We start from the raw sequence: 12,767 nt of genomic DNA, 5'->3' as shown, positions 1-12,767 counted from the left end.
CACAAAACAAGATCTCAATACATCTCTTTCCAAGGAAAGGTGTTTGAATGTTCACGTAGGCCTCCAATTTTAATGAGCTTTTTTATTTTCCCTCAAAGCCCTTATGTTCTCACCCACAAAGACCCTTTTCCATGCCTGGTAAGGGCCACCAGCCTCAACCTGCCTCGGAGGCTGGGAGCACAGACCAGCTGCTTCCTGTCTGAGGCCACGAAGCGGACGCCACCCACTGCACAATCTAATTTGCTGGACAAACTTGCTAGGCTTCTCGTCTGCTTAGCAACGCACCTACAGTTGGCAGATTCACATTTTGGCATCTGAGGTTCACATCTGAGAGGAGGAGAAAGTGTTGTGTTTATTAGAAAGGAAGTCTTGTGAAAACAGCTCAATGCTGCGTGTGTGTATATGGATTTTTCTGGCATAATAGCCGGCACCATTCCTGATGGGTAGAGGTTCTCTCGCATCTCCAAGCAGACTCTTTTTGATTAAACCATTTCCTAAAAGAGAAAGAAAAAAAAAAAAAAGTAACTCTACCTTATTGAATTACTCATTTATTTATTTATCAGTTAAGTAAAATCAGGAGGTATGGTTTTACATAAACTGGGGATTTCTGAATTTGTAGAGAAGATACTCTGCTCCCTCAGTAATGTTATGATTTGGTTATATATAGTCTCTATAAACAATAATACATATGATCCATTTCTTTAAAACATTTTTATGCTCCCTAGAATTAATATGTCATCTTTTGATCAAATACCGGCAGTATAGGTGTTACTTCTGCTCTTTGGAAACCTCAAAACTTAACTATTCTTGATTATAAGCAACCGGACAGAGAGCTGTGCCAACATATCAGTTACTTTCCACAGACCTCTTCCAATGCAGGTGAGAACTTGGCAAAGCCACAGCAGATGGCTCCTGCTACCATACTGCTCACGTGGGGTGCAAAGTCGGATCACAACACTGACATCTCTTTAGTTTTTTAAAGCTACCGCTTGTCTGTGCCCTGGTGGTGCAGTGGTTAATAGCTTGGCTGCTAACCAAAAGGTCCATTGTTCGAATCTACCAGGTGCTCCTTGGAAACCCTGTGGGGCAGTTCTATTCTGTTCTGTAGGGCTGCTATGAGTTGGAATCGACTCAACAGCAGTAGGTTTTTTGTTCCTTGGTTTTTTTTTTTTTTGACTGTGTTCCCTACAATAAATAAAAGTTATTTTATAAATTACAGCTCTGATGCTTTGTTTTCTGGTCCACTGAGGCAGCCACCAAAAGGGACCCTGGGTGAAGGGACATTTAGATGATTCTGGAGCTACTGTCTCTCACACTGCGGGCCAGGCTTGGCCTCTCAATGCTCCTTGAGTGGCCTAAGTCCCAAATTTGAGCCCTTCCTGATCTGATGGGATGCTACAGAGGGCTGGGCCCTGAGCCGGTGCATGGGCCCCAGACACCAAACATGGACCCTACTGCAGACTGGATGGTGGCAGGCAGGCCTGGGCTTCCTTTGCCTTCTCTCAAACCCCAGCTCTGAATTCCGGCATTCAGGGTGCCATGGGCCTTTTGCACTATATCGATTTTGCGTATGCTAAGCAAACCACTCTAATACGTTTGAAAAGCGGGCAGAGAAAGTGCAGACATGAGACCTGGCGAAGCAATGCCATTAAGCCCCTGACCACAGGAAGCCGCTGTGTGTCGGCTGCTCAGCCAACACAACGGAGCCTGATGGACATGGGGTAGGGGTACCCTCTTTCTTGTCCAGGAGGTAGCTTGCAGTTCTCCAGAGAATACTGCCTGCCAAGGGGGCCCATCAGGCCCTAATCCTCTGCGCCTATCTCCAGTGACAGAATCAGTTAGACTGGTCCTAGAGGAGACTAGCGTTCACAAGGTTGTAGTTTCTAAATGGGAGATAAGGCGAGATACAAAAAAGTGGAGCTGTGAGGGTTTTCACTTCAAGGCAGGATGTCTGGCTCAAACTAATAGGAAGCTCTAGACAGAGCTGGAGGGACGTTGGCGCCGGCAGAGGCCAGCTGCTGGCCTTGAGCCTGGGCTGAGGAGGGGTGATGTAGAAGCTGTGGTGTCACAGCTGTGTGGCCATGACTCCAGTTGCCTTTGAGGTGACCAAGCTCAAGGCAGCCACATAACACTTCTCATCTCGTGTGTGGTGAGGATGCTACTAGCCCCCTTTCCTCTCACCCATAGCCCCACTGAAAGGAAGTGGCTCCATGTATAGAGCGATGGGCCCTGGCCGGCCATCTCTGGTGGGCGCTTTGGTATGGAGTTACATACACTCAAGCCTGGGTCACTTGCATAGAGTAAAAACTCACTGTTAATTGCCACAGGGTTTGAGATGATCTACAAGTGAATGTCCTTAAAGTTGATGATTTTAATGCATATGTGTCAAAAGCAGCTCATGCCTTTGTTAGTGTAAGAGACTTCTCATTAGCTCAAATAAGGCTTGTTGCCAGTATCCATGAAAACCTGCAGAGGAGTTACAACGGTAAAGCTCTCATTTCCAACATAAGGCCAAAGACAGTTTCCCTGCTTTATTTCGTAGCCCCACCGCCACCCTATTCTGCGGGAGGTCTTCCTCCTGGGCCCTGACACCTGCTTGGAATTACGTCCATCCAGTAACAACTGTAAAAAAAAAAAACTGTATTTAGGTAAAATTGCTAAAATTCACCTCAACTGGGGCATACAGGCAGAAAAACATTCAGAACCCCTTTCTGTTAAGAACTCATTGATGACAGTACTTTTCAGGGCAGCCCTGAGGTTCTCAGGAGGGCCTATGAGAGAGGCCTTTGTGAACCAAGAGAAAAAGGGGCTAGAGGCATCTAGAGCACCTCATCGCGAGGAGCAAGACTAGCAACGACATTCTCTTGTTGTTAGGTGCAGGTCTCTTGTTGTTAGGTCGACTCATAGTGACCCTATGTACAACAGAACGAAACACTGCCTGGTCCTGCACCGTCCTCACAATCATTTTTTTTCTTGAGCCCATTGTTGCAGCCACTGGGTCAATCCATCTTGTTGAGGGTCTTCCTCTTCTTTGCCGACCCTCTGCGAAGCATGATGTCCTTCTCCAGGGACTGATTCCCCCTGATGACATGTCCAAAGTATGAGACGAACTCTTGCCATCCTTGTCTCTCAGGAGCATTCTGGTTGTACTTTTTCCAAGACGGATTTGTTCATTCTTTTGGCAGTCCATGGTATACTGAATATTCTTCAACACCACAATTCTCTTAGAAGCATTGAAGTTTTCCAAGATGACCCAAATGGATCATGGCCCCAGGGAGTTTTGAAGGCCAGAAAGGGAGAGAGGGCTGATCAGGAACTCCACCCTGCTCTGCAACCTGTACCTCAGTCCTCACCCTCATGTCTTCCTCCTGGGCCCTGACCACACACATCAGATGAGCAAACCTGCTGGTGCCAACCTGCTCCTGTGGGTCCTTGTGCACTACAGCAGCTCACTCCCTGCCCCGAAACCCAGCCAATGGCAATGAGCATGGATCAGGGCTTTCCCAGAGATCTCATCCCGTAGTTTAAAGATGTGGTCCCATGGCCAACCCCAGACAGCCCAGCCTCTCTCCTTCTCTGGGCCTAAGCTTGAGCAGCTGGGCCGTCCCTGCTAGGCCACTGCAGGCAGCCTACAGAATCCTGTCACCACCACCAGCCTCTCCTGGACCTCAGCTCTGCCAAGGAAACCTCCTCATCTCTCCCTGATGAGCTGGCTCTCTAAAGTGGCTCTCTGCCACTCTCCTCACACCTGAAATGGACTGGCCTTCACCTGCGACCACCCCCACCTCTCTCTCAATGGAGGCCCCACCTCATTTTGAAGAGAAGAAAAGGCAACACCAGGTGGGAATACATTGATCTTCCTGCCCCAAGTCTATGGGCCCACAGCCCCAGCCTCCACCCTCTCTTTTCCTGTCTCTGCCCTCAACAAAGGCTAGTCCTTCTGCCCTGCCTAGAACCCACCCCTCCTGCCTTGTCAGACGGTGCCCTCCATTGCTCTGCCTTCTCTCTCCTTCAACCTCACCCTTTCTGTCAAATCATCTCCATCTATTTCCCATCTTCAAACCCTCCCTTGATTCCCATCACCTTCCTGGTTTCTGCCTTCTCCCTCTACGTTTCTTCACAGTCAAGCTGGCTATAACCTCATGTCCTGGGAGAGCCTAGCTCCTTGGAAACCCAACCTCATCCAGTCACACAATATTAAATGTCACCCATTTGCCAAGGATTTCCACCAGTGTTTCTCCAGCTCAGACTACCTCCCTGAAGTCCAGGCCCATATATCCTGCCTGGTAACTCTCCTTGGATGTATCAGAGTTACCTTCAAGTTAACATGTCCAAAACTGAACTTATGCTCTTCTCCTGAACATCTTCTTCAGGCTTCCCCCTTCCTGGGGCACCTCCATCCACACAGCTGCCCACCGGACACCAAGAGTTATCCTTTCCTTTCCACCCTTCCTCTTCCTCTCCCCCTGCTCCACCTAATAGCCAAATTCTGTAGATGTTCACCTCAAAATAGCTATCTCAAATGCGTTCACTTCTCTCCAGTTCCTCCACTCCCACTGAAGTCCAAACCATCATCACCTCTTTCCTGGAACACTTCAATAGTCCTCTAACTGGTCTTCTAGCTTCCATTCTTGCTAATAGATTTTTCTTCCAATCCATTCTTTGAAGAGCAGCCAGGGTGATTTTTTGTTTTGTTTTAGTCATGTTACTCCTCTGCTTATGTCTCTTTGATTGGCTTTCCCTCACCCTGAGACTAAAATCCTAAAGGTAGCTGGTGTCCTACAAGACCCTCTGCTCTCTGGCACCTGCCCTCCACCTTTGTACTTTCTACTTATTCTCCAAGTTTTAGCCACAGTGGCCTCATTCTGATTCTTGGAATATTCCAAGTTTTGTTCTCCTCAGGACCTTCACACATGCTGTTTCCTCTCCCTGGAATGCTGTTCTGTGCACCCTTCACTCTGCAAACTCTCCTCATTATTTAGGGCTCTGCTTACATGTCAACTTCGTGAAGAGCTCCTTCCTGGCCACCATCTCTGTTCTCTTCCTCCCATCACTTCCAGTTTGTACTTGTGAGTATATTTTGGTGAGTATTTGTTTGAAGCCTGTAAATCCTTAGCAGGCAAGACTGCACCTGGTTTGCCTGCCCTGTGTCCCCCAGAGCCTGGCACAGAGCCTGACACACTGTGGGTCCTCAGCTAATATTCACAGAGATTCTCCGATGGCTCACCCCACAGCTTCTGTCTAGCTTCTGCCAGTGGGGCACAGATATGCAGGTCATGGTGACATCTAACTGGCCAGGCCTTTTGTGTCACCAGCACAGGGAACAGGGCCCAGCTCACAGGACAAGCTTGCTAAATGACCCCCACCAGTTAGGGACTACTTGGTACCTGGACGGACCGCAATCCAGCCGCTTCGCCAACAGCCAGGGTTATGGAGAGGAGGTTGTCTGCAATCTAGAGGCATTTCTCTGTGAGCTTTTAGTGGAAGGGAGAGCCTAGCTCCTGGGAAACCCAACCTCCATCCCAGGCAGATTCCTGGATCTGGTTTGGGAACCCTGGATGGCGACTCTTTTTCCTCAAGCCCCAAAGCTAGACAAATGGGGCATCTGGCAGGTCCACGGTGAGCAATCCGCAACTCAGAGCCACAGGCAGAGTTGGGGGAGGAGCATTACTCCTGGGGATGGTGTCACTCCTGGCATTGCTGCCCCTTGGTAACTATAGGGTCACTATGAGTCGGAATCGGCTTGACGGCAGTAGGTAGGTAACTGTTTATCCACAGGGAAAGGGCACTGCTGTGTTTCTAGTCCTCCCTCCCCTCCAGTGGAAGTATGTCTTGAATGGAATCTATTATATCTTTGAGGCCAAATCATACAACTTTGACTTAAAAAGTAGACTGCCAAGGCTTTGGACATTGGTTATCGAAATGGTCCCTGCTCCACCACAAAGATTCTTATTTCCCCCCCTCCCTGCTCTGAGCCCCACGCATTGATGTACAGCACATTTGTTCACCCTGCAGGGGCTGAGAGGACAAGATGCCCATGACGCTAAGAAAAGCCATGTGTTTATCCGCCGCAAGTGTTCACTGGATGTAATACCTGAGGCTCTGTGAAGTCACCGGAAGAGAAGCCATAGTATCGTGTTCAAGTTTGTCATGACATCAAACATGGGTTCCCCCAAATTCCTTGATTTGTACAAAGACCCAACAGCCTCTCAGGCTTCATCTCCGGTTTTTCCAGAGCAAAAGAGGCTTCCTGAAATTCTAATGAGTCCCAGGAAAAAAGGGAGGCACACTCTCAGGGAAACACAAAGGAGAGGATTGGACGGCAGCAGCATTTGGGTTTTTGCCTCTATTTCCATTACATACCACAGCCAGTCCTCACATCCACCCCTTGGCCTCCGGGCAGCGCTGACAATGCTCTTCCTTGACCCAGGGATGGTAACAGCTGAGTCCTCCAGGGCCTGACTCCATGGACCCTCCTCACATGGGATCATGAGCCAGGACTGTCTTAAAGAGCAGGGCCAAGCCCAGGAGGGACAAGAACACCCAAGCCATGCCAGACCTCAGCGGATGCCCACCCTGCCCCATGAAAACACAGGCCCCAACATCCCGCCAGACCGGACAGGGAGTTGCATCACCAGCGCGGGGCTGGAGTCGCTCTGTGCTAAGCCCGCTGCTCAGAGCCTGTGTCGAGAATGTCACCAGGGCTTCCTTCTCTATGCCCTGGATCCCGTCCAGGTCTCCTGAGGAAGCTGCGGTTTTGGGCGAACAGTCTGCACGGGCAGGAGCTGGGCGGCTGCTCCCACTCTGGATGTGTGCCACGCCCTCTTGGAAGCAAACGCACCCCATTTCCCCGGGCCCACAGAGACACTCCTCGCCCAGCAGCCAAACAGCAGGAAGGCAGATTTGTACGAGTATGTACAAGGTACTGGAATTCTCGCCCAGTTGCCACACAGTATATGGAGCATAATTGGGGAGGTTGTGCAATGCCCGAGAACTGTGGTGTGCTGGGCTGTAAAAGTTCTCATCACAGAGTCCACGGAGCCTTGGGACAGAGCCCAGACACCAGCAATCGCCAGCATCTCCACCATTGGCTGACACCGATGGCCTCCCTCCGGCGTGGGAGAAGCTTGGCTATCCTGAGAGGTGGGGAGCCCGGGTCCCTGCTGGGCCATGGGAGTGAGGGTTGAGTGGAGGGGACCACGCCCACAGCCCCAGGCATCAGCAGCCACCCCACCTGGCAGTGCCCAATGAGGAACAGGGCCACCCCCAAGGCCCTCCTGAGGGAGGGGAGGTGGGACGCTGATGGAGGTTCCACCCAGCCAAGGCTGGAGACTGGCAACCCCATCCCACCCCTGGGGCCTGTGGGTTTTTGCTGGGCTGCATTCTCAATCCCATGGAGCCTCATGGGTGGGTCCATCCCGGGGGCCCAGTGAGTCACTTCCCCAGGCCCTGGAGGCCCTAGTGGAAGGTACCTCCCTCTACAGCAAAGCCTCCTTTGTTTTCCTGCTGGCTTCACTTCACAGCCCTCTCCTCCCCTCTCTCCATGTTGCAAGCTCAGGTCCTGAGGGGTTTAGGGGCACCAGCTGTGAGCAGCACAGAGGTGGGCAAGTGGATGCCACCTGGAAGGTGACCTGGTACTGCAAAAGGCTGGAGTGTGCTTTCTTTTTCCTTCTGTCCCCTGTCCTCCCAGGGCTCAGGCTTTTCCACCTCTCCAGATGTTTAGGGAAGCCCCACCTCCCTGCACAGGCAGTGGGTTTGCAGCCTCCAGCACTGATCCTGGACAGGCACCAGGAGGGAAGGTGGTTTAGATTTATTCCCCCTGGCCGGCACTGCCTGCAGCTGATGAACTATCCTCCAAAATTGCTCTTGCATCAGGGAGAAGCTTCCTTGGCTCATATGAGTGGAGCACCATCCCTCTCTTGGTTTGCCCCTTGGCCTGCCTCAGTTCTCATGTCCTAGCAAGGAACCTGTGGTGAAAGATGCTCCCAGGAAGAAGTTCGTCAGGACAGCTTCAGACATAGGCTCCAGTCAGCCTTCTTTCCACTGCCCCCTTCCAGCCCTAGCCCGCTGGCCATGTGGGTGGCTGCCACATGAGCCGAGCCATCTGCACTGGAGGCAGCTGGCCGAAGTGTACCTTGCATACATAACCTCACAGCCAACTGCTGTTCTTGTTTTGAAGGAGTAGAAAACTAATTTCAAAAAAAGTTGTATGTCCAAAGATAATCTCAAATTTTATTTCCAGTAGCCAAAGGATGGAGGGAAACCCCAATGTCCTGAAAACAGAGGAAAGATGAGGCATATTACAGAACATCCGTTTGATGAAATGTATTTATCCTTTCACACATATTTGTTGAGTGTCTACAACTTGCCAGGCACTGTGGAGCCTCTGGTCTAATCTCGGGGTTACAGCAGGTCAGGCTCACCAAATCCTAACAGTCACAACCATCCAGAGAGGTAGGATCAACTAGTGTCTTTTTTTTTTTTTTTTTAATAATACTTTATTGAGTTTTTTGATGAAAGTTTACACAGCAAGTTAGGTTCCCATTTGACAATTTCCACATAAATTGTTCAGTGATATTAGTTACATTTATCACAATGAGTCAACATGTCTTTAATTGTGTTCTGTTTGTTCATTTTCCAGTACTCTAGTTTCCCTGCCCCCTCATTTCTCATCTTTGCTTTTGAGTAATTGTTGACCTTTTGGTCTCATATTGATGGTTTTTAAGTAGGGCTCGGATCTTATGGGTAATATCCTTTATTTTGTGTGCCACTCTGCTATTTCACTAAAAGGTGATAGGCTCGGTTCTAGGTATGAAGAGTGTCTCAGGGAGATAATCTCAGACAGTCCTCTGCTCTCTATCGTTGCAGTTCGTCTGGATTTTTTTTTTTTTTAATAAGAATTTGAGTGTTGCTTTATATTTTTCTTCCTTTCTATCTGGGACCAACTATTGTGACCAAAGTCAGGATGGTCGGTGGTGGTAGCCGGGCACCATCTAGTTCTTCTGGTCTCAGGGTAGATGAGGTTGGGGCTTGTGTAGACTTGTTTATTCTCAGAGCTTTTGGTTACCTTCTTACTGTTTTGCTCCTGTAGTGTAGAGACCCGTAGTTGTGTCTTAGATGGTCCTTTGCAAGTTTTTAACATCCCAGACACTACTCACTTCACTAGAATTCAGACCATGATTTTTGTGAAATATGATATGCCAATAACTCAGTTGTCCCATGAGACTATGATCCTAAGCCTTCAAACCCAGAAAACCAATCTTGGAAGGTGTCTGATTATGTCTGAGGAGTATCTATATCTATATATAGATTTTTTTTTTTTTTAGTATCCATATTTGTGTCTTCAATGAATATATGTGCCTGCATCCACATATTTGTATTTACACATACCGGGCTCTGTCCTATAGGGTCACTATGAGTCAGAATAGACTCGATGGCACTGGGTTTGGTTTGTTTTTTGGTATAGACCAGGCAGAGCCCTGGTGGCGCAGCAGTTAAGAGCTTGGCTGCTAACCAAAACATTGCTGCTCCTTGGAAACCCTACGGGGCAGTCCTACTCTGTCCTATAGGGTTGCTATGGATCAGAATCGACTTGACGGCAACGGGTTTGGTTTGTTTTTTGGTATAGGCTGGGCAGTGTTCGTTATGTTTGTACATAGGGTAGCAATAAATCAGAACCAATTCAACGGCACCTAATGGCAACAATAACAACAACATAGATACTTCCTGGACCCCTGGTGGTGCAGTGGTTAAAGCACTTAGCTGCTAACTGAAAGGTTGATGGCCTGAACCTGCCAACTGCTCTGCAAGAGAAAGATGTGGAAGTCAGCTTAGTAAAGATTACAGCCTTGGAAACCCCTTCGGGCAGTTCTACTCTGACCTATAGGGTCACTGTGAATTGGAGTTGACAGCAGCGGGTTTGGTAGTTTTGGAGAGATACGTCTATCTAGTCTCACCTATACCCATATATATATGCTCAAACACTTGTTTTTCTTTGGCTGTGCTGTGCTCACGACATCCACATTCCATGCCACTTCTCCCATCTCCACAAATAACAAGTCTCCACAGTCTAAAGTGTACTTTCCCCTCCCGCCTCCTCTCCTTGGTAAATGCCAATGAACATTGGTCTCTCTGTATTTTTCTTATTCTTGTCTTCTTATAAAAGAGAGATCATATAATATTTGTCTCTATATGCTTGACTTATTTCACTTAGCATTATGCCTTCCAGGTCCATCCATGCTAAAATATGTTCTGCGGACTCATCGTTGTTCTTTATGGTTGCATAGTATTCCATTGTATGTATGTACCACAATTTGCTTATCCGCTCATCTGTTGACCGGCACTTTTGGTTGTTTCCATTTACTTGCTATTGTGAATAAAGTAGCAATGAACATAGGTCTGCATATGTCTGTTCATGTCATTATTTTTAGGACTCTAAGGTATATACCACACTACAAAGGCATTTGACTGTGTGGGTCATAACAAATTATGGATAACACTGTGAAGAATGGGAATTCCAGAACAGTTAATTGTGCTCATGAGGAACCTGTACATAGACCAAGAGATAGTCATTTGAACAGAACAAGGGGATACTGCAGGGTTTAAAGTCAGGAAAGGTATGTGTCAGGGATACAACCCTGAAAGGTTGTATCCTTTCACTATACCTATTCAATCTGTATGCTGAGCAAATAATCCAGAAGCTGAACTATACAAAGAAGAACATGGTGCCTGGATTGGTGGAAGACCCATTAACAACCTGTGATATGCAGATGACACAACCTTACTTCCTGAAAGTGAAGAGGACTTAAAGCACTTACTGATGAAGATTAAAGACTATAGCCTTCAGTATAGATTATACCTTAACATAAAGAAATAAAAAATCCACATAACTGGACCAGTAAGCAACATCATGATAAATGGAGAAAAGATTGAAGTTGTCAAGGATTTCATTTTTCTTGGATCCACAATCAATCCCCTTGAAGGCAGCAGTTAAGAAATCAAACTACGTATCGCACTGGGCAAATCTTCTGCAAAAGACCTTTTTAAAATGTTGGAAAGCAAAGATGTCACTTTGAGAAATAAGGTACACCTGACCCAAGCCATGGTATTTTCAATCATCTTGTATGTATGGATAATGAATAAGGAAGACCAAAGAAGAATTGATGCCTTTGAATTATGATGTTGGCGAAGAACTTTGAATATACGATGGCCTACCAGAAGAATGAACAAATCTGTTTTGGAAGAAGTACAGCCAGAATGTTCCTTAGAAGTAAGGATGGAGACACTTTGTCTCAAGTACTTTAGACATGTCATCAGGAGGGACCAGTCCCTGGAGAAGGACATCATGCTTGGTAAAGTAGAGGGTCAATGAAAAAGAGGAAGACCCTCAATGAGATGGAATGACAGAGTAGCTGTAACTATAGGCTCAAGCATAGCATTGATTGTGAAGATGGTGCTGGACTGGGCAGTGTGTCGTTCTGTTGTATATAGGGTCCCTATGAGTCAGAACTAAATCGATGTCACCTAACAACAAGGGTATATACCGAGGAGTGGGATTGCTGGGTCATGGGGTAGTTCTATTTCTAGTTTTTTTGAGAAAGCACAATATTGTTTTCCATAGTGGTTGTACCATTTCACAGGCCCACCAGCAATAGGAAAATAAAAAGTTAAGACAAAAACTGGGAGAAAACATTCTCAATACACATATCCTACAAAGGACTTGTATAATAGCTGACAAAGTGCTCCATAATAAGAAGATAGACAACCAAATTTAAAAGTGGGGAAGATATTTGAACAGATACTTGCCAGGCCAAGCAAGCATCACATGAGAAAATGCTTGACATCGTTAGTCATTGTTGTTAGCTGGCAACAAGTTGACTCCAATGAAACATAGTCTGGTTCTGCATCATCCTCACAATTGCCAGCATGTTCCAGTCCATCTTGTAACTATTGCATCAGTCCATCTCGCCAAGGGCCTCCCATGCCCTGTTGGCCCTCCATTCACCAAACATGATGTTCTCCTCTAGAGATTGATTCCTCCTGATGACATGCCCAAAGCAAGCAAGTTGGACAGTTCAAACACCCACTAGAGTGGGCTGAAATTAAGAAAGACCAACAATATCAAGTTTTGGTGGAGCAACTGGAGCTTCCATACATTACTTGCAGAAGCATAAGATAATTTAACTAATTTGCAAACAGTTTAGCAGTTTTTATCATGTTAAACATACACTCACCATGTGACCCAGTGATTCCACACCTAGGTATTTACCCAAGAGAAAGAAAAACATATGTTCACACCAAGACTTGTACACCATGTTCACAGCAGCTTTATTCATAGTAGCCCCAAACTGGAAACAACTCAAATGTCTAACAACAGATAAACGGAAAAACAAATTGTGGCATTGTGATGGTTAAGGTTGTGTGTCAACTTGGCTAGGCCATGATTCTCAGTGGTTGGGCAGTTATGATGTAGTTTGGCAGCTGTATGGTGATGTAATCACCTGCGTGATGAGACCTGGTATAATGTGATCACCTCCATGATGAAATCAATTATGAACAGTCTATTGAAAGGGATTTTCCTTAGAGGTGTGGCCTGCATCCAATAGGTGGACTTTCTGGCCAAGCTTGGGAGCTTTTGCTCATTCTGATCCTGTAGCTGGCACCTGTTCATCTGACCTCTTGTTCTTGAGACTTGAACTAGCAGCTTACCTACCAGTCTTGGTATTCATCAGCCTCAGCAGCCTGTGAGCCAGTGGCCTGCTGTCTAA

This window comes from Loxodonta africana, chromosome 21, assembly GCF_030014295.1.
Source record: "Loxodonta africana isolate mLoxAfr1 chromosome 21, mLoxAfr1.hap2, whole genome shotgun sequence".
Classification (NCBI taxonomy): domain Eukaryota; kingdom Metazoa; phylum Chordata; class Mammalia; order Proboscidea; family Elephantidae; genus Loxodonta; species Loxodonta africana.
This window is presented reverse-complemented; position numbering follows the sequence as displayed.